Below are 24271 nucleotides of genomic sequence, written 5' to 3'. Positions count from 1 at the left end.
CACACACTTTTGCCCTGTTGGGCTTAAGTAGAAATCTGTGGTTAAATTAAAAGGTGTATATCAAACTGAAGAATGTCAAATGAGATTATTTAATGCACACTCTTTTCTTGATTAGAGTATTGAGAAGATTCAAGCTGTGCAACAGAATGCAAAATGTTTTTTTTACTTACCTGAGCATGCAGATAATAATTAAATCTGGATTGTGTTCATAATCAAAAGAGAGTATATACATACATGTAATTATAATTTTGATATTTATTCATTTCAGTTTAAAAAACATGTTGTCATTCAGACCATTTCAATAGTGCTTATTATTAATATTTGCATGCTGCTTTAACTAGCCACTGGTTGTGCACAGCCTCATGTCATAGAAAGTGATTTGTATATACCTTCAACTAAAGCCTGCATACCAAACTAATTTATCCTGTAAAGTATTGTAACGCATACGGCCGACAGGCACTGTGTAAGAGCCGGCTTACCAGAGCGGTGACGTCAACGCCCTTCCCTGTAATAGCAGGACCACAGCCCCTGGGTTGTGAAGAGATCTCTCTTTAGCTCACCGGGCTGGGTCCCTGTTGAGTGATGCGGGAGTCCTGGGTTTGAGCCCCCGACGGTGCGGGGCCGACCTAATGCGGCAAGGGAGCCCACCTGAACCCCGTTGCGTTACAGTATTTTACATTCATCACATATTTTAGGTATAGGATAACTCTGAGTTTTCATCACTGGTGCATCTCATAACAGTTTGTTTGATGTAAATTATCTAGTAAATATAAAGCTTCTTGTTTGCCAAGAAAATCTAGCATATTTCTTTCTGATACCACTTGAATTTAACTCTGGCAACTCATTTTAAAGGATAATGTTTTGCAGACACAGGTCTGAATATTAATAAATTCCCTCCCATAGTGAAACTAAACACAGAAGGACAGTAGTAGTGCTGGTGCCATATTACAAATGGAGGAAGAATGACAGTCACAATTACTGTAATACACAACAGATAGATTTCCATTTTACAGTGTTGCCAAAGCTGAACTTAATCAGTTAAAAGCACTGTTGCACTTTAACAACTTTAACAAATCCTTTTTTTCCAGTACACCTTAATGTGAAATTTGAACAGATATAGCTAACATGATGAGGATAATATTCAATTTCCATGTTATTACTTGTTTGATAAAATCTACCAGTTATAAAAGTATATAGCCCACTCCCAGAGTTATATAAACCTCATCTAATATTAATTTTAGTTTTATTTAATAAAACTTCATTAAATATGTAATGAGCAAGTAGTATAGTAGGTTTCTTCCACTGATGAATAGCACAGAATAAGAGTAATACAGTCACCACTAAGGCTCAATTTTTTCAGTCTTTTCACATGTGGCCACCCCTGGATGTTTTCACATGCATTTAATTGAAAACTGAGTAACACATATTATATTACAATCATGTCAGAGAAGCATCCAAGTGATTTTATTATATACTCTGATATTTTATGTGTAATTACTGAACAGTACAGTGCAGGATAATGAAATGCACAGTACGGTGTTTATAAATCTGTTAATAGGTGATTCTGTCCAATTTACTGTACTGTTTTTTAAGTGGGTGATTTATTTGTTCGTTGTTCTAATGATAGGGTTTTAAAATGTTAATTCATTCTTGGTTATTTCATTTCTATCTTCCTATTTAAAACAGGGAAGTTTCTTCTATCTCTCTCTGCCACCTTCTATCATTAGCACACACGCCTGTTAACCATTAACCACGCTTTCCTGTCCCTCCTGAGGACACTTGCTGATTGCTGCAATATCATGAATTGTAATTCACTATACAAATTCATGAAATGGCTAAAAATGATTACTTTTGACTTAAAATTCTGCAATTTTTCTATAAAGACTTGCCAAACTGAACCTTGTGTAATCATTAAAAAACACACTTCACTTAAAACTTGTCTTGTATTTTTTTGATTGTATTGAAATGATAAATATATATATAATGCAGCAATACATGCTCAATCTTTTGAAATTATTATAAATAACATATCTAACTACAATTTTGGGATTATGGCATTACTGTGTGTTTTAGTTAACTGATTACATTTTAAAAGAGAGCAATTCTCTGCACAAAATAATAAAATATCCTATTGTTCTAGGATAAAAGCTTCCATACTTTCATCACCTATGACTTTTTCAACAATATATGTTGACATATCTAATCTGTTCATAGACTATAGGATCACATCCCATTAATGCCTTCTAAAGAGATGAGTGATTGGTAAGAACACCTCCGAGGTAATAATGGTCATTTTCTGTCATTGCTTCTTCATACAACTTCTAAGATACAAATTTTGCTTCAGCCAGTTGCAAGAGGTCATAAGGTTTCAGAATGTTAATATATTTATGTAAATACATTTAATAAATGCATATTTATATAAATATGCATTTATTAAAGATGAAGTCTGTTTTAAATGTATACTGTAGACCAATGGTTCTCAAACTTTTGGACCAAATACCACCCCTGATCAAACCAAAGTATACAAATACCACCTACAAGTCATCTCCTCATAGGAACCACAGAAAATCTCAATAACCAACATGAGTGCATGCGCACACACACATACAATAAATATTATAATAATAATAAACTTTATTTGATATAGCAACTTTAAAGGTGGCTTCTCAAAGCGCTTTACAGAATGACAACAGGAACAACAATTAAAAATAAACAATAAAAAAGCACCATTTCAGTGAGAGGGGTAAGCCTGTTTATTTGAACAAAGCAGATGGGAATTCATTGGTCGAGCCTTGATACAATTAACAACTTTCACAGCAGAGTCTAACAGATTTTAAATCCTCAGGCATTTTCTTGATGGCCAAGGCCTTGCGGTGGCAGCTGCAGTGCGTCCACTTCATATCTGGAGCCAACTCTCTAATTCGTGCAACTACAAAGCTGTGTCGGCTTGTCATCGCTCTAGCACTGTCTGTACAAACTCTTACTCATTTTATCCAATCGAGACCATTCTCTTTGATAAATTCATTCAGAAGCTGAAATATGTGCTCTCCTGTAGTTTTTGTTGGTAGAGGCTTACAGAACAGAAAGTCCCCATGGAACATATCCTCAAACTCGTATCTAATATAAACGAGCAAATTGACCAAATCAACTACATCTACAGACTCATCTAATTGCAGTGAAAATTGCATCTGCTCATCTTAACTTGCTCTATGAGCGTACTTTTGACATACTCCACCATATCAATAATTCTATGAGTGACTGTTATGTCACAGGTAGAGCTGTTTAGCAGCTTTTTCTCTGCACATAATACGTGTCAGCTCTTTTGCCAACAGTAAACAATTTTTTCACAAATAGTGTGGGGCTTACGTTCTTTAGCAATCTGCAAGCTTGCATTTTTCCCCGTTTATGTTTTAGGAGTCCGTATCAGAAGTTAAAATAAGTTTTTATTTTATGCACATGGGAGCAAAACACAGAGGCGCTCAGTGTATTTTTCTCAAATTAACCTAGAACAGTCCTTAAATATTTTTCTATCATGCTTTCCTGTGCTCACAAGATTGCCAGTGTTCTAAAACCATGCACATTCTCCTACCTCCTGATTTGTTGAACATAACTTTTTTTTAATACAATTGGTCACTCATGTTTGGATTATGCATTTGTATACTTTTCTGTGCTTACAAGATTGGCATTGTGCCAAAAAAATACACATTCTTCTACCTCCCAATTTGCTGGAGATTTTGTTCGTATTATACATTCCTATACAATGGTATAGAATTTTATTGTAGCCGTTGTGTCCACTCAAGTATTAGCGTGTGCTGTATCGCATTACGTAGGCTGTGTATTTGACACAAACTAATTTTATTAAAATAGAAAATATGGAAACCTGTCCCAATTTTTGAGTGCACACAACAACTTTCCAGGGTCATCTGGCATACCACCTGAGTTTGAAAACCACGGCTGTAGGCTATGGTGGTTAATTATAAATGTGTTTGTTACTTGTAAGTCAAAATAAATGATAATGGAGTTGTAACAATGTAATAATTATTATGTTATATAATAATATATTATGATACAGTATCTTTGTATCTTGCGAAACAGAGACAGTAATGTGCATGTGGTAATTACCACTATGTGTTTTACTTTTATCCTATACTACCATAGGAGAAGATAATCAAAAACCATTTATACAATTTTAGAAATAAAAAATAATAATTTAAATAAGAAATACGTGTAGGTGACATCTCAGTGTGCAGCTACCGCATCAGTATGGAAGCTAATCAGCACCACAGACAGTGAAATATTGCAATATTATGAAATAACATTGCATTATTTTGCACTAATTTGTGATGCCACATAAGGTGGCCCACAATAGGGACACGCATTCTAAATGGTCCCTGAGCACACTAAACAATATTTTAATAGAAAAATGTTTTAATGAAAATAAACCTGGTCCTGTGTTTAGCAAGTGCAAATGAAAATTCCACATCAGGGAAAATAAAAGCCCACAAAATGAAAATGTGCATACAACAGCCAGCCAGAATATTACTCTTCTTAGCCAGGCAAAAACATATCAACATATCAATACTGCTCTTTTATTAATACTAGGGAAAGTAATGCTCCATAGCAAAGTGGCTCCTTTCATCAGCTCCAGTGAAACGTAACAGCAGAGGTGCTGTTCCAGAGGTGCTGAGAGAAAATAATATTCAGTAACAGAGCAGCTCTTCCTTTCAGCTCTGGGGAAATAACGAAGCAACAGTGATTCTCCTTCTTACCCATACATAAATTAAATCCTCTCCAGTGACCTACTGAAAAGATACAGGAACAGGTTGGTATGGAAAAAAAGGGATGATCTGTGCAGCTTTCCATCTGGAAATCAGCTCATTGTAAACACCTGTTTTTCTGGTAGCCCAGCACTTTATTTATTCTGTCTGAAGCAGGGTGGGCAGCTGATCCTGCTCCAGTGCTTGTCTGGCCTGTCAGCTCACCATGATCTGCGCATAACCTTCTTGGGCAGGAGGAACCTTCAATAAAAATAGACAAAAACCAATGGGAAAGCAACGTCATGTGCTATGGAGCATTTTTGGCAACAAGTATCACAGTATAAGGAGATATGATTGTGTATAACTTAAAGACTAAATCTTATTTTTCACTGGCTTGACTGCTTGACTTGTCTAATCTAACTGTTTTACAATGAAATATTTAACATTCTCTCAATGAAAAAATGGATAACTTCCATTTATTTATAAAAAATAACACTGGTGGCAGTAATTGCCTTATGTTCTCTCATATAACCAGTAAATTGTAGAAAAGAAAGATGAACACTCCCATTATTCCAATTGTGAACAACCTGGATCCCCACCACCATAAAAATGACCCATATTTTATTTTTGTTATGCTATGTAGTAATAGAAAGAATAATGAGGTAAGCGTGAAGACATTATGAATAGGTAAGCAGTGGGGAATCAGTGGGGAAAAAACAATAAGCTGTCCTCCTTGAGGCTAAGAATCCTGGCAAAAGTAACTATCTCTCAGATGCAAGTAAAAGCGCTGGCAAGCCGTTGCCGATAAGGCAACTGCGAGTAGGACGAAAACTGGAGGAGAAAAAACTTCCTTCAAGCAGAGAAAGTAAAAGCAGCAGGACAAAATCTCACTGCTCTTTCAGGGCTCCAGGATAAAGGGCTTAGCTGCAATTCACTAGACAGTGTAGATGACACTAGATCACTCAATGACAGAGCAATGAGATGAGCAGAAACAAAGCCTTAAATATTCCAGGAGTCAATTATCGGCCACCTGATTGAAAAATAGATGGCTTTCAGGAAACATCTAACTGCATTTGCACAGGTTTGGATTGGGATTGAGTCCCTGTGTCAATTTACTTGTTGTCAGTAGCAAAGGTGGGATGCAAGCCTGAGCTTAACAATTTTTTTCAGTCAGCAAAGGAAGCTCAAAGAACAAAGAGTGGCTTTTCCTTCCCCCAGTCCCAAATAACGTTTTCCCCATTCTATTCTCTATAAACGTAACCTCCTAACTGAAGGTGCCATGATGCCCTTTCTTCTCACTTGGCCTGTCCCGATTATGATGCATGATCCAACTGCAATCCTCTGACTACCAGGCTTTATTTCCCCCCCCCCTTTTTTAGTCACTCTCAATACCTTTACAGTCCCTCTGGTACCTTATCCTCCCCCTTCTCCTATCTTTTCTTCTTCAGTTTGGAAATCCTACCCACTGTATCATTGTCTCCCATAATATCTCCCATGATTCCATTCTATTTAAATATATATATAAACTTATGTATTATGTATTGTGATAAAATTTGGGGTAAATTTGTAGGGGGAGACTATTATTTGCCTAGGATATGACATAGTCTCTGCCCTCTGTAACTTTCCTCATTTTGTGTTTGTAGCTGAAAAAGTTAATCAGAAGGGACTACATGTAACTACATTTCCCAATAGGTCCAGGGATAATTAAAGACAAGAGGTCGATTCTTCCTGAGTTAATAAAACATAGGTGTTGTTAATTGAAGTCCCGTGGCCGGTGTATATGGCAAACAGGAGTGAGGTTGTTGTTTGAGACTTAGTGGTACTGCTGACAGCTGGGGATTTTGTTTTTGACAATTATTTTTATGAAGAGTAAAGACAAAGTACTGTTATTTTGTTCTGAAATCCTCTAAAAGAAAGGATACACTTTTTGTTATGCTCAGATCTGCTTTTCAGAAGTACTGTTGCTGTGGAACATTATTGGATTTTTTTTCTTGGTGAAAAAGAAACATTTGTGTCCTTCATAACAAAAATTCATCCAATATGCTAAAGAACAAGCCAGACAGAGCCCAGAGGTGGTGATCTGATATTACAATATGTATAGTATTGTGACTCACCCCCTTCTAAACAAGCCTGATGAGGCCTGAGTAAATTTAAAATGTATGATAGATTGAAGAGCCTAGTCTAATCTAGAAGACTGAGTTTGTATTCAGTTAGCTCTTTTCCAGTATACACAAAGAGACTTGTTATTCACAAAACCAACACCACTCTCACCCTTTTTATAGCAAATATACTTATTTACACCTGTTTGCAAATATTTATCCTTGTAATTGAATAAGTTACCTCAATTGAGTCTATATTTAAATGCAAGATAATGCTTTATGTGTCCAATTAAATAACAGTCTTATCCTGAACCAGCCTGCCACAAGTATATACAGTATATTTCTGTCTCCTGATTACCTTCAGGTATTTACAGAAACCAAACCTTTCATATACTTACAGATGCAGCTATTCAAAACGAGGGGGGTACGCTGCGGTACAATGCACAATGCGGTCATAACGCATAATTTCGCGTCATACTGCGCTTTAGATTATATTTAAATTAGATTATGTTAATAGTATCCGGAATCACCTTGTAAAACCGCCAGGTGGAGCTAATAAAGCTTAACCTCTCATGTACAGCATTTGAACTGTCACCAGAAAACACCCAGTTTGAAATCCCAATCACTGCTGAGGGACAATCTTTATTCAATTAAGAAATTAAGTTGTATACTCTTTAAACTTTTAAATTTAAACTGTGTATTAGAGCATGTTAATCATTATACATTGTTGGTATATTTTATTAAAAGCAAGATTGCTCAGTTGGACAAAAGTATACAACCTACCACCTTTATCATAAATATTTTAATTATGCAGAAATATTTTATGCATCAAAGTCTTTAATGAAGATATTACTAATAGAATTAATAATGAATGACCATGGATAAGCTGTAAACTCAAAGTATTACCCTGGTCCAGATTCTTTATAATCATCTTTGTAAACGAAAATATTTAATTTTTTAATTGACAAAAAGTAATTTCGTTGGTCCGATCACGTATTTGTTTCCAATCATACAAAATAAGTTTTGAGAATCTTCGATTCACCATGCCTCTCACATGCTCATAAACAATATTAGTTTAGGAACATAATCATATTATGTAAACTGTATATGGCTGGTCTTGGTAGTTTAAAGAAAAAACACACACCAGTATTTCATTTCTCCCTAAACATTTTAAGCATCAAAGTCTTACATGTGGTTATTTTGGAAATGTTTTTATATGCTCCTTCTGACCATATTACTGTACGTTTATATACTTTGTGAAAATTGATTTTCTGCGAATACGCTCGTTATCAGAGTAAACAAAAGTGTACTTTTAGAATTTGATTAATAGGGAATATAATATGGAATCACATATCTAAATAAATTAATAACAATGTATTTATATTGCTGCTTCAGTGATTGATATGTGTTTCTGTGGTGTGATGGCTTAAGTGACTGACTTATAAAGCTGGGGTCCAGCTGTCACTATGAGTTTTCTTTTAACAAATAAACATTTCTTTCAAAAGTAACAAATATTACTGGCATTATATTGACATTTTTTATATTTCTAAATATCACAACATGTTCATACTGTATGTACACAGCGGTACCGCAGGGTGTAGGGCGCAAACCCGCGTGAGCCCGAAAGCCCTACATTAATGTGGTTCATTCACCCCACGCTGCGCGGTTTTCGTACCCCTGTGTCTTCTCTCTATATAGTTTTATGTACAGGCTGCGAAAAGTTTCATAAGTAGAGGTCTTTAAAATTAAGCTGGACAAATATATTTTTTTAATTCTTAAAAAATAAATAAAAAACGAGATATAATGATATGTTCCTGCTTAGACATTGTACGACTTTAAAAGCTATAAAATCAGATTTCAAAGTTAATAACCACTTTTAATGCGTGAAAAACTGGTATTTTTCTTCCGCATGATCAGCTTAGAATCTCTGTGCACGCTGTAAGGTTTTTTACTTCTTAATTAAACACTTAAAATACCCTAATTTAATAAAAACACATTTTGAATAGAAAAAATCATATTCTGTTATCTTCCTGGTACAGATGCAGCCATTCAAAGTGAGCAGTACAGACTCGTACCGCAGATAAGATGACACGTGGTACCGCGGTGCGTGATTGATTGACCGACAGGGGCACTCGTGGTCTGTTGGTCTGTCGTAGAAAGACTTGCTGTAAACGTCTTTACTGTGCCCGTTGTAGATATTGAATTTTACCACTGAAGGGAAATCTTAGTAGCTGAGCATAAAAAGAATAGGAGCATTCTGTAACGCGTGTGAAGGCCATAAACGATATTAATTTTGGAACGTAAACATACAATATATAGCTGGTCTTGGTACTTTAAAGAAAAAAATACACACCAGTATTCCATTTCTCCCTATACATTGTAAGCTTCGAAGTCTTTAACTAACGTGATACTGGAGTCAACATGGATACTTTTAGAATTTGATTAAAAGGGAATATAATATGGAATCGCGTATCTCAAGAATTTAATAACGGTATGATTATATCCGTGTACTGCGGCAGGGCTGTGTAGGGCTGTTTCGCCTGCCTATTCATGCGAGCTGTCTTGTAGCCTACTGGTCTATGTGCGTGACTACCAAATGGCAGGTTGTGTGTTTGAATCCAGCTGGTGCTGGACTTTTCATTGTTATTAATTTATTTTTTAATCGCGTAACATAAATATATTACCGTATGCAAACTGTACTGTATACAGTATGTATATGTATATTTAATGTCTTAACTGTGCCCGTTTAAGTATTGAATATTCATATCTAATTTTACCACTGAAGACAAATCTTAGTAGCTGAGCATAAAAAAATAGGAGCATACTGTAACGCGTGTGAAGGCCATAAACGATATTAATTTTGGAACATAACCATACAGTATATGGCTGGTCTCGGTACTTTAAAGAAAACATACACGAAACATGGTTTATTATGACCAGAATCGGTCTTGAGATATTTTTAATTTGATTTACAGTATTTGAGAGGTATGTCTTGACACCGATACTACAGTGCTTAAGTACTGCTCACGTATATGTTTCTAGGTTTATATTATGCATTTCATACGCTCAAATTACTTTTGAGCAACTAATAAGAAGCGCGAAACGGTATGCGTTTTAGTTTCGTTTTGTGCTGGGACCCGTGGATTGATTAGAGATATCAAGTACATACAAGTCATTTTTTAAATGTTGTAGTTCGTCTTGAAAAAATGTTACGAGTACATCATCTATCAACAATTACACAGGTTCTGTTTCCATATTGCGGATTTTGGTTAGGTATTATCAAATACGGTGTTACTGTAGTTTTCTGACTCCCATGTCACATGGTCTGTGATTGAAACCTGTAAAACCGGTTTAATTCGTCACAGCCAGCACTCTTCAGGTGTGAGGGTCTTCTGCTCAGAATGAAACGCTAAAATGTTTGTGTATATTCTAATGGTAGTGGGGGCAGGGTGTGTGGGAACAGGTTTGGTTGAAATTGCATTGGAGATCTATGTTCTTCACACCTGAAACATTTTCTCTGAAAGCATTTTCTTCGCAGTTTAACCGATCTTGTTACAGCATGTTACAGTTTACTATTATTAACCATATTAATTTTAAGTGCTTAATGTAAAATCTTGTAAAAATATATTTTCATTGTTCAAATATACATTAAGTCTGACTATCATATAATAAGTTAAATACAAAACTAAAGAAAAAATAGGGTTAAATATAATTCAAAATATTTTGCTAACAATGTTAACTGTTTATGAATAATAAAATGTATTAACTAAGGAGTAGGGTGGCACAGTTGTTAGTATGTTTTTTTTTTGTTTCTTTTTCATATATACAACAGTAGTACCTGATGTCTCAGTGGCTTTCAAAATTAAATTATGCATGCAAACCTGTGAACTAGAAAGATAACTAAGATATCCATCCATTATATTCCATAATATCCATGAAATATATGGCGCTGAAATATGTGTGATGCAGTGGTGGCCTGACACGGTGAGGTGCCCTGGCAGCTGTATGATGCAGTGGTGGCCTGGCACGGTGAGGTGCACTTGCAGCTATGTGACGCAGTGGTGGCCTGGCACGGTGAGGTGCGCTGGCAGCTGTGTGATGCAGTGGTGGTCGGGTATGTAGAGGTGCACTGGCAGCTGTGTGTTGTGACGCAGTGGTGGCCTGGCACGGTGAGGTGCGCTGGCAGCTGTGTGATGCAGTGGTGGCCTGGCACGGTGAGGTGTTAAGACATACCTCTCAAATACCGTAAATCAAGTTAAAAATATCTCAAGACCGATTCTGGTCATAATGAAACCATGTTTCGTGTATGTTTTCTTTTTCATCTTGAAATAACTCATTTCTAAATACCTTTTTCACTGTTAACATCTTGCAGCAACTCTGCCACAAAATATACACTCTGACAGTTCATCCTGCTACCAACATTAAATAAAACAAATCTTAAGATTTCTATATTTATGTCTTTATTTAGTGGTTTCATTAGTGACAAAGGCTAAACTTTCTTGGAAAAATGTATTTTATGTGCTGCGGAAAAAACTGACTTGCTTTAACAAAATATGTTTACAAATCCTTTCACCTGGCATTTTCGTAGTTAGAAATTATGGAACGCTCTGTTAAAAGCAAGGGAGTTTTTATGTCCGTTGCAGTTCTTTTGCAACATGAATATAATTATATCGTTATTAATTTCTTGAGATACGCGATTCCATATTATATTCCCTTTTAATCAAATTCTAAAAGTATGCTTGTTGACTCCAGTATCACGTTAGTTAAAGACTTCGAAGCTTACAATGTTTAGGGAGAAATGGAATACTGGTGTGTATTTTTTTCTTTAAAGTGCCGATTTCTGGAACACCCCTCTGAAGTGGTTCCATAAAATCTGGTATACGGAAAAGAAAGCGTTGATAAATACAAGTGTCTTTTAATACACTCTTTGCTGTGCTCTTGAGGATCCTTATGATATTTTAAGCTCTAGTTGAATGATAGGTGTCGCATTTTAAATCATTTTCGTAGTTAGAAATTATGAAACGCCCTGTTAAAAACAAGGAAGTTTTTATGCCCGTTGAAGTAAAACAAAATGCCTTAACAAAAAAGTATGGCTTGGACAGATTCCAAGTGCTTGTACAAATGTGCTAAAGAAATTATACTTTGAGTATAGAGCTTGTCCAAAGTCATCCATTATTAATACTATTAGTAATATATTCAGTAAAGGCTTTGATGCATAAATATTTCTGATAAAGGTAGGTTGTGTACTTTTGTCCAACTGAGCAATCTTGCTTTCATAAAATATACCAACATTTTAATGACTGATGATTAACATGCTGTAATACACAGTTCAAAATTAAAGGCTCAAATGCTGTACATGAGAGGTTAAGCTCCCCCTGGCGGTTTTACAAGGCGACGCCGGAGAGTTAGTCACGTGACACACATGAACTGTGTGATACCCCGGTGGGCGTGTCACGGTATGCCGCGAAATACCTCACCCATTTTGAATGGCTGCATCTGTATGTAGAACAGATCAGCAGGTCTTTGTTTCCCCAATCAGAGGCTCTGAAAACAGCGTGCCACCCACTGCACTGCGTCAGAGAGGGAGGCGGCACCGAGAGAGGAAGGAAGCGTGGAGCTCAGTCTTACACAATGGCCGGAAAGCACCAATTGCGTCTGCATTCATAACTTAGTGTTTAAAATGAAATAACGTAAATCTTTGACTTCTTAGTCCCTTGATTATCATTAAGCACAGGTTTCTCACCACTTAGACTACGTTTTCAGATTTTAATCATCTTTAATTTTGTTATACATTTTAGAAAGGTTTCATCTATACATACACCACAAAACTATTCTCGATTGTATTTCTGAATGCTATGTATAAAAAAAAAACTTGCAACTTACTCAACGATTCTAAGATGATCACGAGGAAGTGTATTGCATGTCTAATGGTCTAACCCCATTTTCCCCATTTTGATTAAAATCGCAAACGCGTTTTTAATTAAATGCCTTTATTGATTCACAATCTGACAATGCAATGTAAATCGTTATCTTTGCATTCTAAGTCCCTGTAAACTGTATATTGCTGTATATTGCTGGTATTGGTATTTTAAAGAAAACATACACACCAGTACTCCATTTCTTTCTAAATATTTTAAGCATCAAAGTGTTACTATGTGTAGTTGCGTGCGGTACGGGTTTGTACCATGCATTTTGAATGGCTACATCTGTAACTCAAATCTGGTTTTTAATGCTGATAGGAATAAGGATCTCCTGGATCTACTAACTCTACACCTCTCTCCTGTGCTTCCCTCTGTTCTTGCTCTCTCTCCCTACGCTTTCTCACTCTCCTTGTGTCCTTTTTTATTCTGTCTTCCTTTATTGTTGTTGACTATAATTAATTATTTACCCAGAACCTAAGGACGTTAAAGATATATAATACTTTATTAATCCCGTAGGGAAATTAATACAATTTAATAAAAATTTCCTTAAGTAAACATCAGTCCTTTTCTTGTTCTGAAGCTCCCAAGAACTTCAAACGTTCAGGCAACCCAGACATTAATTATTGTCTCCCATTTCCAATAACCGTAACAATAGTACAACTGTAATTAAGCTTGTTTACTATTTTACTCTCAATGTAGTGCCTTCCTGATAAGATCTAAACGTCCTGTAGATTTTTATGCAGAGGTGGCTTGTGTGTTAAACTGATTTAAATAAGTAATCATAACTTTCTTAATTATGATAGCTATCAATATCTCTCTTTTGTGTTCTGATTCTTTCAAGGAATTTGTGACTTCTTATTATCTTATAGATATATTTAATAATCTAGAAATAATCAAAACAAATATAGAAAACACAGAAACCAGTCTAAAGGGTACAAAAGTTTTCCTAAAGTGTTGAAAATATAATTCTCTACAGATTTTCAATGGCAGCACATGCAGTATGCCACTGTCTTTTTCTCTTTGAATTCTACTTTCTCTGTAGACTCATCTAACAGTCAGAAGGTCTTCCTTGGTATTAGAAAAACAGAAGCATTACCTTATGCTTAATTAAAGGACCCCAGGGGCTTCAGTTAACAAGTCAGCGCCTTCCTTTATGAGGCCAAGGTCAAGCATGCTATTCCCTATAGAAATAGCAAAACACTGAGTAGATCTTTATCACACTCTCTGCTGTGATTGCCACTTCTGGCTCCCCAGTGTGTATTTAGGACTGAATTATATCCACACCTTGAGAGTCCGATCAGCAAATCCTCACTGAGGCTAGGGAAACAGTTCCATTTCTATTGCTATTCAGGGACCTGGCACCACATCCTGTCCCTTCTTGAACCTCCTTACTGCCCTTGTAATGTACTTTAATTTGAAAGCCCTGAGGATTAGAACAGCTTTCTATAAAAAAAAAGATCAGAGTTAAGAAAGAAACTGCTAATGGGGTTTTCCTTTTTAGTATTGTCTCTGATGTGTGAGAATTTACAACCCTGTTTGTTAAAATGCCACAGCAAGTGAGAAGTGGGGTCAAAAAAGGTGTTAAGAAAGTGACAGTAACAAACCAGCAAGAGATTAAAGAAACATAATGCACAGCATTTGCAGTCTTAGTCTTTAGAGCAAATAGAATCTCACACTGCGTATAAGAATATTATCTTTGTGCTTTTTTATTATTTTAACTCAGTTTTGTTTAGACATGTTTTATCCCATAATATGTGAGGAAGGTTTGTGTGTTCATTATCGCCAATTTTGGTTTTTTTATCAATACCAATTTAATTTTGGACAATTGATGCAGAAGCAAGAACATACATACATACAAGTTACAAACAAGCAGAGGCCATTTGTCTTATTTGGCCCATTTGGTAGTATGTATTGTTTATAGGCAAAGTAACCTGATAGAGATAACTATTCAGAATATAATATTTAATTCATTTTTTTAAATGAATATGCCATTTATGACCAGTTCTTTACTGATGCCAAGAAATTAATTAATGCTTTTACTGCTTTTAATGTTTTTGACATAGTTTACACTTTATATTGCAAAGCATTGTCTGCTGTGCAGAGGGAGTCATTGGCTGTAATTTGCCATCTATTGAAGTTCTGTAAAAACACAAATATTGTCTGGGGGAGACGCTACTGTCACTCCCAGTACACCTAGAGAGCACTCTACTTCTCTCCTGTTCCTAGTTCCCTGTGATTATTCATTTCTTTCTGGTGTATCTTGTTGTGTAGCCTATTTACTTCCTGCTTCTGCTCTGCTCCCCGTTCAGCATTGAGTTTCGGATGTCCTGAGACCCGCCTAGCACCAGGTCACTCCTGTCCATGGCCTGAGGGCAAAGGTTTCAATACGGCATTTCCTGAACAGCTGAGCCCAGGCTAAACCCCGTCTTGCAGCTACGCTATTTTCGCTCTCCTGCCATTTCATGGTTCGTCCTTGACATCTGTGACAGCCACCAGGCGATCAAAACAAAAACCACCCAGCAACTGTAAAGCTCCTTCTCCACGGCCATCACACTTTTTAACCAGAGCACATTAATATGGGATATACTGTGGAAATAATTTTGGACCAGTGAATGCTCTTTGTGTGAATTGTACAAGTACTATTGAATTGTTTCTATCCATGTTTTTGCACCAATACACTAGATCAAATTCCTTGTACGGTATATGTAATGTACTTGGCAAATAAAGTGATTCTGATTCTGATTATCTCCTAAAGGATAGGCTACTGCAATGTGTGTTATATGGATCATCCCAACAATTACTTCAGCAACTACAGTATGTCCAGAACTGTGTTGCTCAAGTAAACACAGTTAACTTTACTTTACTACAGAATTACTAACAAAACAAGTCCTATTTCACTCATTTTGTGTCACTGGCTCATGACTTTCCAAATTTTCAATTAATGCTTGTAATATGAGCTGATACAAAGTTCTCCACAATAATAGGAGTTAGAGCACTCTTTAGAGAGAAGTGTTTTTTTAAGAAACATTATTAAACAGTAGCTGTGTTATCTAGAATGTGCACACTCTGTAAACTTTTCACATGTAATCTTTTTATAAAACTGAATAATAAATGTTAGCACCACACAGTATGAATTTGTTTAAAAGAGCATCTTACCTTATTCGAAATGTAATAGAAGAATGCAACAACATGACTAAAGATTTTTCTTCAATTAAATAATGGCAGATTTTTAGATAATTAAAATCTTTCATTGTCTTTTGTTTCTGTGGGGCATAAATATTCTTAGAAATGGAGAAAATCAGGAACTGACAAAATGAATAAACCAATAATTTAAATAATTGATCATCACCCCCAACTTGTAAAGATTTCTGTTAAGAAATACCTGAAGGTATGGTATAGTTAGGGGCATGTGAGATATTTGCTCTCTGGCACAGCTTTGGTGAAAAGAGCAGTAATTCAGGCACACTTAGTTAAACAAATATTTATTAACAATAACAGTGACACACACTTCACCCCACACAACAAATGCATACAGCACACATGTTCCTGTATTTACAAGTTTACAGACAACCCAGTTTAAACCCCAGGCTGCTACCAAGTATGTGATTCCTAAAAAAAACCCTACAGAGGCCAAATAAGAGATAATCTGAGAGAGATAATGATTGTTTTGATCACAGACTCTGGACCCCCTACATCTCAGCAAACACCTCTTCTGGAAAAAAATATACTACCAGGTGTTACACAATTTATCTAGATTCTTAGACACCTCAATTGTCACCTACAGTACGTCAGCCAGTAACAATATTTTAAGTGCACTCCAAGAATACTGGACTGTATTGTGGACTGGATATTTGTCTTTTGCTATTTAGAATTCAAGTCCTAACAAAACTTTCTATAAGTTACAAAACCTGGGTTGAAGCCAATGTAGTGAGGCACGAATTAGGGTGAGAGCAGCGAGGGCACAAGCCCGAGAACCCGAATCCATTACAATAACAAAAGGACAGACAATGAAATGTGGGCTATTTTGAAGTCGCAAATGTGAGATAAAAAGTTGCAATTGTGAGATATAAAGTCAGAATTCTGAGATACTAAGTCACAATTGCAAGATATAAAGTTGGAATTCTGAGATACTTAGTCGCAATTGCGAGATACCATAGAGCGTTGTTTTTACTCACTGGCGGAAACGGGCTTCCATAATCTTAACCCAGTTTTGAAAAAAGAAAGAATTATAATATAGACTTCATGTAATTAATTCCAATTAAACAACATACATCTGCATTTTTCTTACTCAAATCAGTTTAAAAGTTTAAAGTAGATTTAAGTTTATATGAAAAATATAATGACAAATACTGTCTAGCAGACTGTTCGGAAGTGCTACAGTTATTATCACTTCACTTGAGAATCAAGTTAATTGAATATTTCTTGAGAAACCTTTAATTGGCCATCATAGAAAATTGCAAAGGCTTTTTAGACACAGATGTTATTTATTCACATTACTCTCTTGCGTTTACCACAAAAGGCTGAATTTAAATCTGTATTTTTGTCACATATAGATTGGGTTACAACAACTGTCAAATATTATTTGAATTTGCAAAACGTTTTTCAAGAATGAAAAGTGTATAGTTTTCTATATTTTTTAAAGGAATGAAAGGCCTCTTTTTTTTCCTCTGCACTTATAAAAATGTTTTTAAATCTCTTGCATTTATAATCAGCCTAAGCTTGTAATTTACCTGCCAACTACTCAGTATCATTTTTCAATTTTTCATTTCATACAGAGGGTGTTTTGCCTTGATGGGTGGTGGCTCACTTTTGTCGGTAGATGCACAAGAGAAGCTGGAGCTGAGGACATGGGCTAGAATGCCTCTCAATCCAACCTTCCTCTTTTCAAGCAGTTACCCAATCATCTCTTTCCAGGTCCCTATAAATGTTCAAGAAGCCACCCTGGTAGCGCTCTGACATTGAGCCCTGTTTAAGGATCTGCTTGCTGTGTGTCCTTCAGATCACAGCCTGTGATCCTGACTATCTGCACTCGAGAACCTGTATCCCCTTCCAGGTCCCGGCAAAGACTTATCTTCAGCACCTTAGAGCACAGCCAGACAGGGGCTTTATGTTTCATAGTCTTCAAAAGCCAATTGACCTTTCTTTTAGGTTTTAGCCTTCTCACCTTCTCCCTACTCTGCTGAACCTTCTGTTTCTTCCGGTAAGCCTCCCATTTTATTACCGGAAACAACTAAAGACCCATGAGTGCACATACGTGGGTTCTGACTAAAAACCTGCTGCTGCCGCCTGCAGTTCACAGCTGCATCACAGCCCCCGATCTTCATGTTCAGCCTGTACAGCTCCACCACTGTCTCCAGTACCCTGCTGTATTGTTACAGAAGGTACATGTAATTTAGTCCCAAATAAAGCTTTCCATGAATAAAGTAATTTAACTGTTATAAATAAAAATACTTTCCCCTTTATTAATACAAATTATTAGTACTAATAATATTCATAATATTTTAAAAATTGGGGAGAAATTATTATTTAAAATATAAAGGGAATCTGATCTACACTGAGAACAGTAAAACAACTTAATGTAATTATTAAACAGAATTTGGAGAGGAGCACTCTTCACTACTCATTCCTCCCCATCTTTGCCCTTTAAGTGGCCTCCCTTGTCTAGTCCTCATAAGTAGAGAGGGGAGGTGGTTGCCTTGACCTTATGGCCAGGATTGTCTTTCCTCAGTCAAGTGAGTTAATGCCAAACACTAAAATATTTAGTGTTTAGTGAAATATTTAGTAATATTTAGTGACACCTGAAGAAGGCTCCACGGCCGAAACGTTGTGTTCTCTTTCTTCTTTTTTTCAGCATGGAATAAACCTATTACTTGTTCCTTTGCAGCCTACGCATGCTGACGCAGCTACCCACCTGAACTAAAATATTTAGTACACTATCCCTTATATTTATCATGACATTGCATACATTTAAAATGAATAGCACTATATCAAAAATCTTACTCTATTTAAACATTCTATGTTTGCAATTAACACAATCATTATGAACATGCATGAGATCTCCTTTTCGTACAGGTAAGCTCAATATAGATATATTTAAATATTTTCTTGCTGAAACTTGAATTCCATGCAAGACCATTCTGTAAAATGAAAAAAAACAAAACAAAATTCAATATGACAGCCTTGTTATTCACAAAATAAACCTCCCTTTCAGTCTATTCTACTGTTTCAAAAAAAGCTTCTTTTTTGAAATATAGTTATCATTTAAAGCATGTTACCAAAAACATGTCGAAATAAAAAGGCAATTACAGATGAAAAAATGTGCACTAAGCATTAGTTCTCTTAAAAAAAGTAGTTCTTTTAAAAAAGTAGAGGGTGGTGAATCACTCTCTTCTATACCTAAAAGTCAGCAAAGGTCTAGAAATGTAATATCCATATCAAGAAATGGAACCAGAACATTAGAATAAGTTTTGTTAATGCTTTGAAAGTCTTAGACCACCCTTAGAAAACACTAGTAGCTTGCTCAACATGTAAATTGTCCAGATTGATTTTTCTATCAACAACAAGTAGATGCAGATTTTTCAATTAACTTGAAGGTTGCTATCGAGCTGGAAATTGCTGAAATGTCTAAAAACATTTGTTCCAGTTATGCTATGTTTACCAGTTGGAGAAGCTTATCTGATAAAAATAACATCTAAATTGTATTGTATTTCAGCTCCCCACACCTCCAACACACACAAAGAGAAAATTCCCCAGTTAAAGGAAAGGAATAGAATGATTAAATTTAAGTCTTTTTAAAAAAACTGACATTATTAAATTAATTATAAAATTATAATGCCATTTATATTTTGAAGTATTTAAGTTTTAACTATATTACATTCATTTTCTGTGCCATAATAAAGTGTCTATGGTTTTCATTGGTATCCACTGTACTACACAGTGCTGCAGGGATGTCTGTGCAATCAAACAATATTTCCTTCACACTTCAAAAATTCCTTTGTCTTTCTATATTTTATATTGTTTATTAAATGTTATTCATATTCAAACCATTTTACATAATATCAGATTGTAGGGCACAACATTTGACAATTGTGAATTGAAAACATATTGTGAGGTCTTTTACTCATCATTTTCAACAAATCATATAAAATATTTTATCTGTAACTGTTAAAACCTCATTTCTGCTTAGATAAGTCATATCTATCCTATTTTAAAAGTGTTCATTATTTCCATTTTTTTTACTCATGGTGATTAGTGTAGTATCTTTACTTATTGACAGCTTAAATCATTGTATTATCCCAGGGACATTAATATAAGATTCTCTTACAGTGAAAATGTTTTTTTAATGAATGCCAAGAGGGAAATGGGTGTATTGGGGAACATAATAACATCTCCTTTGTTTTAAGAACCCAGGAATAGGGTAAAAAGATGTTGTAATAGAGTACATTACTTTCTGACATTTGAACATGTTATTCATTATTATTTTTACAGGCTGACATGATTAATGGCCATTCAATTATATTTTCAGAGATTTTAGTTGAATTGAGAATTTAGGACAGAGGCATGAATTGGGTATTGTCTTGTCCCTTGAACATTTCTATATACAGATGCAGCCATTCAAAATGCATGGTAAAACCCTGTACTGCGCAAAAGTATCTGTAGTTTAGCACGTTACACTGCAGTGCATGATTGGCTGGCCAAAATTGACCAACAGGCAGCACTCATGGTGTATTGGTGATATGATTGCTTCATTTAATCTCTTTACTGTGCATGTTTAAATCCGATTAATATTGAATATTAAAAAGCATTTTACAACAAAAGGGAATTTTTTGTAGCTGAGTAAGAAAAGAAGAGGAGCATACAGTAACATGTCTGAAGGTCATAAACAATATTAATTTAGAAATATAAACATATTATGTAAACTGTATTGTAGGGAAAACCGGTTCAGGGACGCCAAATATGTAATCATAGTGGCTCTCTGAAGGCACCAGTTCTGTAGGGTTTGGGCATTTACTGAGACAATTATTAATTGTAGCAGTAAATCACAAAGTTGATTCTTTTGATGGCTTTAGAATCCAACCATGCGACATAACTCAAACAACGCGCACACACAGGTACTAATACACGAGGATACATTTATTAATACATAGAATATGCATATAAAACTAACAGATCTTATCGAGAGGGTTATCAGAATACAAAAGATATATATTCAGTCAGTTACAAAGTGTTACACATATCAAGAGGACATACGTTCAGTATATCATTCATTAAGACCGTTTCGTAAAGTGAACTTGGTTACAACTTCTACATTAGATACTCAAACAAGTACATAACTCTTAGGAATTAAATTGATATCAACTGGTTGGGATAACAATTGAATTCTCGAGCTGTAATGCATTGAAGTTGAATACTCATCCAATCTCTGGGGATTCAGATCTCCTGCGGGCACAAAGAAACAGTTGCAGGCTGTTGCTGTCCAATCCGCGCTCTCTGGCTCCGTGCCAAGCTGTGCTGTGCGGCTTGCGACGGTGCGCTGCTGATGCTCATTGTTGGCATTAACTAGCAAAGTTTGTACACAGGAGAAAAGATGACTGTGGGTCCCAGCAAGTCAGGAAGAGGACCGGTTCGTTCCTGATGAAGAGCTAGTTCTGAATAGTGATTCAGCTTTCCACAGTTCCGACCTGTTCACGAGGCCTGCTGCTGGTTACTCTCTGGCAACCTCCACTCTAGACTCTTAGAACAAAGGAAAGTTCTGACACTCGGACACACTGGCCGTTCCGTGGTTGTCCGGGCTGAGTCTCAGGATGGTCAGGAGGCGCGCTGCGAGAATGTCCTGCCCTTGGGAGCCTTCTGCTCCTGGGCTGTCCTGCCCTGGAATTCTCCTTTGAATTCCCTTTAGAACAGTCCACAGAATCTTGTTGAATCTGAATCTGAATCTGAATCTCCCAGGCTCTCTGCGTTGCCTGTTTTTACCTGGAGGAACTTCAGCTCATTGATTGGCTGGAAGTTCCATAGGCATCAGAGTCCCACGTGGGTTACTCGGCCCTACCAGTCCCTGATTGATTGATCAAGGTGAGATATGAGTCACTTAGTCCTGACACTTATTAATGCAGTCCAGATGTCCAACTGGCACTCCCTAGACAGATAGGCGCCAATGGATGACCATTGATCATGATAGCCAGGCTTAGCTAAGTGCATCCTCCTTTGGGAGCTGTCCTTATCAAAAGAAAACATCTTGCATGAATAGTTTCTCTGTGGCTGCACCACAGAGATGAACAGAGAAATGGGGCCTCATTTGGGAAGGCTCAGAACACTTAATTCTGCCTTATTATTAAGCCTCACCGCTACAGTATATGGCTGGTAATGGTAGTTTAAAAGTTTAAACAGTGTAAAACTTAAATTCTTAATTGAAAAAAGATTATCAGTCAGCAGTGACCAGGATTCGAAACCGGGTGTTTTCTGGTGACAGCTCAAGTGCTGTATGTTAATCTTTATTAGCTGCACCTGGTGGTTTTATAAGGTGCTTCCAGATACTATTATTTTTGGATAAAATAAAATAACAAAATATGTATAATTACACTGTGCAGAGTGTTGATATGTTTTGAGCACTTTGGATAGACATAGGTAAGAGTCACACAAAGGTAGCAATATGGTAAATATAGCAATATGTTTATATTAAGAAATGTTTTTATATTGACCTAGCTCTGTTTTAGTGTACTTCTTATCGTTTCTGCCTACTCTATCAGTCAAGCCAAGCTGTTTACAATACATCAGTCCAAACTGCAAATCTTTTACCTCTAGACAAATTTGGAGTATTCATATTCAGTCAGTTACCCTTTCTCTAGCTCTTTCTTCCATACTTCCATGTTGTGCACCATCGATAATCTGTTTTCTTTGTCAGGTAGCTTGGATGCTCAACTCTCTTGTTGAAATATTGGATTCTATTTAAACCTGGTCATCATGACCAAGTGCTGTCACTGGACTGGTCAGTTTAATAACTCAGGCATTTTACTTTCATTCACTTCCTTCTAAACTCTAAGATAAAAAAAACATCAGATATGTGAAACCATTGTAATTTAATTGAGTATATTGTACGTCGCCTAATTTGTTATAAACTGGCTATACTGTACCTCATCCAACTTAAATACTACTGTAAAGTCTACAGTTCTTAAAAACATGGTTAAATTCCACTTATTATCGTCATTATTATTATTATATTATATATATGTACATGAAACACACGTTCACATGCTTTAAAACATAAATATGTAAAATTCAGTACTAACGTAAAATACTTTTGCAATCATAGTATGCAACACATTTTTTTCAACATGAAGAGTAGTCATGTAAAAAAAAACATATATTTCCTATTTCTCGTTTATTTCTCATAAACAGTACAACAGTGCCAAATGATTTCTTCTAGATGCTGCAATTAATTATTTAGAAAACTTATTATTTTAATTTTTAATTCAGAATATAGAAAACAAAATGGGTAATATAATACTTGTCTTTGTCATTAACAGTAATAATGATGATTAGTTATAAACATAAGCTTTTTTAGTCTTGAGTACAGTTTGTATATTCATCAAGGTAAAAAATGGGTAGATGCTCAGATATTATAGCAATATTGCTGCTACCACAATTACAAAGGTAAAATATTATTCATTTTTAATGAAGTTTGACATCTGACCATGGTGTGCCAAAACATTCTATGAAGACAAAAGTAATGTATGGTGAAAAGAAAATATCGTTTTTATATATTTAATTAGAAATCAGTAGATGTAATAACTCAATATAGGGCAAAAAGCACATACAGTGCTTATTTTAAAAGTTTGATTCTCTAAAGAGAATATGCAACTTTGCATTTGGTGGAATAAATAGAGCTAGCTACAGTGCAACTAGTTGTGTGTGTTTCAATATATTCTGAATTTGAAATATTTTTCTCTTTCAATATTGACATAATTCTCAAACATTTAAGGAGGAAAAAAGGCATAAATTATACTTCTTGTCAGATTTAGTCCTGAGTGAAAACACTATTATTCCTTTTGCATCTTCCTTGTTGATTAAGTATCTCTTCTACCGATAAATGAACTCCCATGAGGCAAAGGCAGTTCCTTGCCAAAGTAAGGGCTGAGGAACAAGAAAAAAGAGCTTATAGCAGATCCTCAAACAGCATTCATGGAACAATTTCCAGAGTAAAACTGATGTTCCTTAGAGATTTTCCATCCAAGCAATTACCAAGTTGAGACATGTATGGATTCTGAATAAGGCCTAGATCCCATTCCAATGAAGAAGTTAAGAGAAGATTGCCTGATAACATCTTAATAATAAAGAGCTTCTGAAAGCTTACAAATAAGATAAAATTGTGTGTTTGAAGGAGAGAGATGTATTATAATGATGCAGATAAATAAGAAAAAAAATCATATTTTACACTTAACCATTGTGTAGTATGTAGTATGTGAGTATGGAGTTATGCACATTCATTTGGGAATAT

Source organism: Lepisosteus oculatus, chromosome 8 (assembly GCF_040954835.1).
Source record: "Lepisosteus oculatus isolate fLepOcu1 chromosome 8, fLepOcu1.hap2, whole genome shotgun sequence".
Taxonomy (NCBI): domain Eukaryota; kingdom Metazoa; phylum Chordata; class Actinopteri; order Semionotiformes; family Lepisosteidae; genus Lepisosteus; species Lepisosteus oculatus.
The sequence above is the reverse complement of the archived record's forward strand: the minus strand, read 5'-3'. Positions refer to the sequence as shown.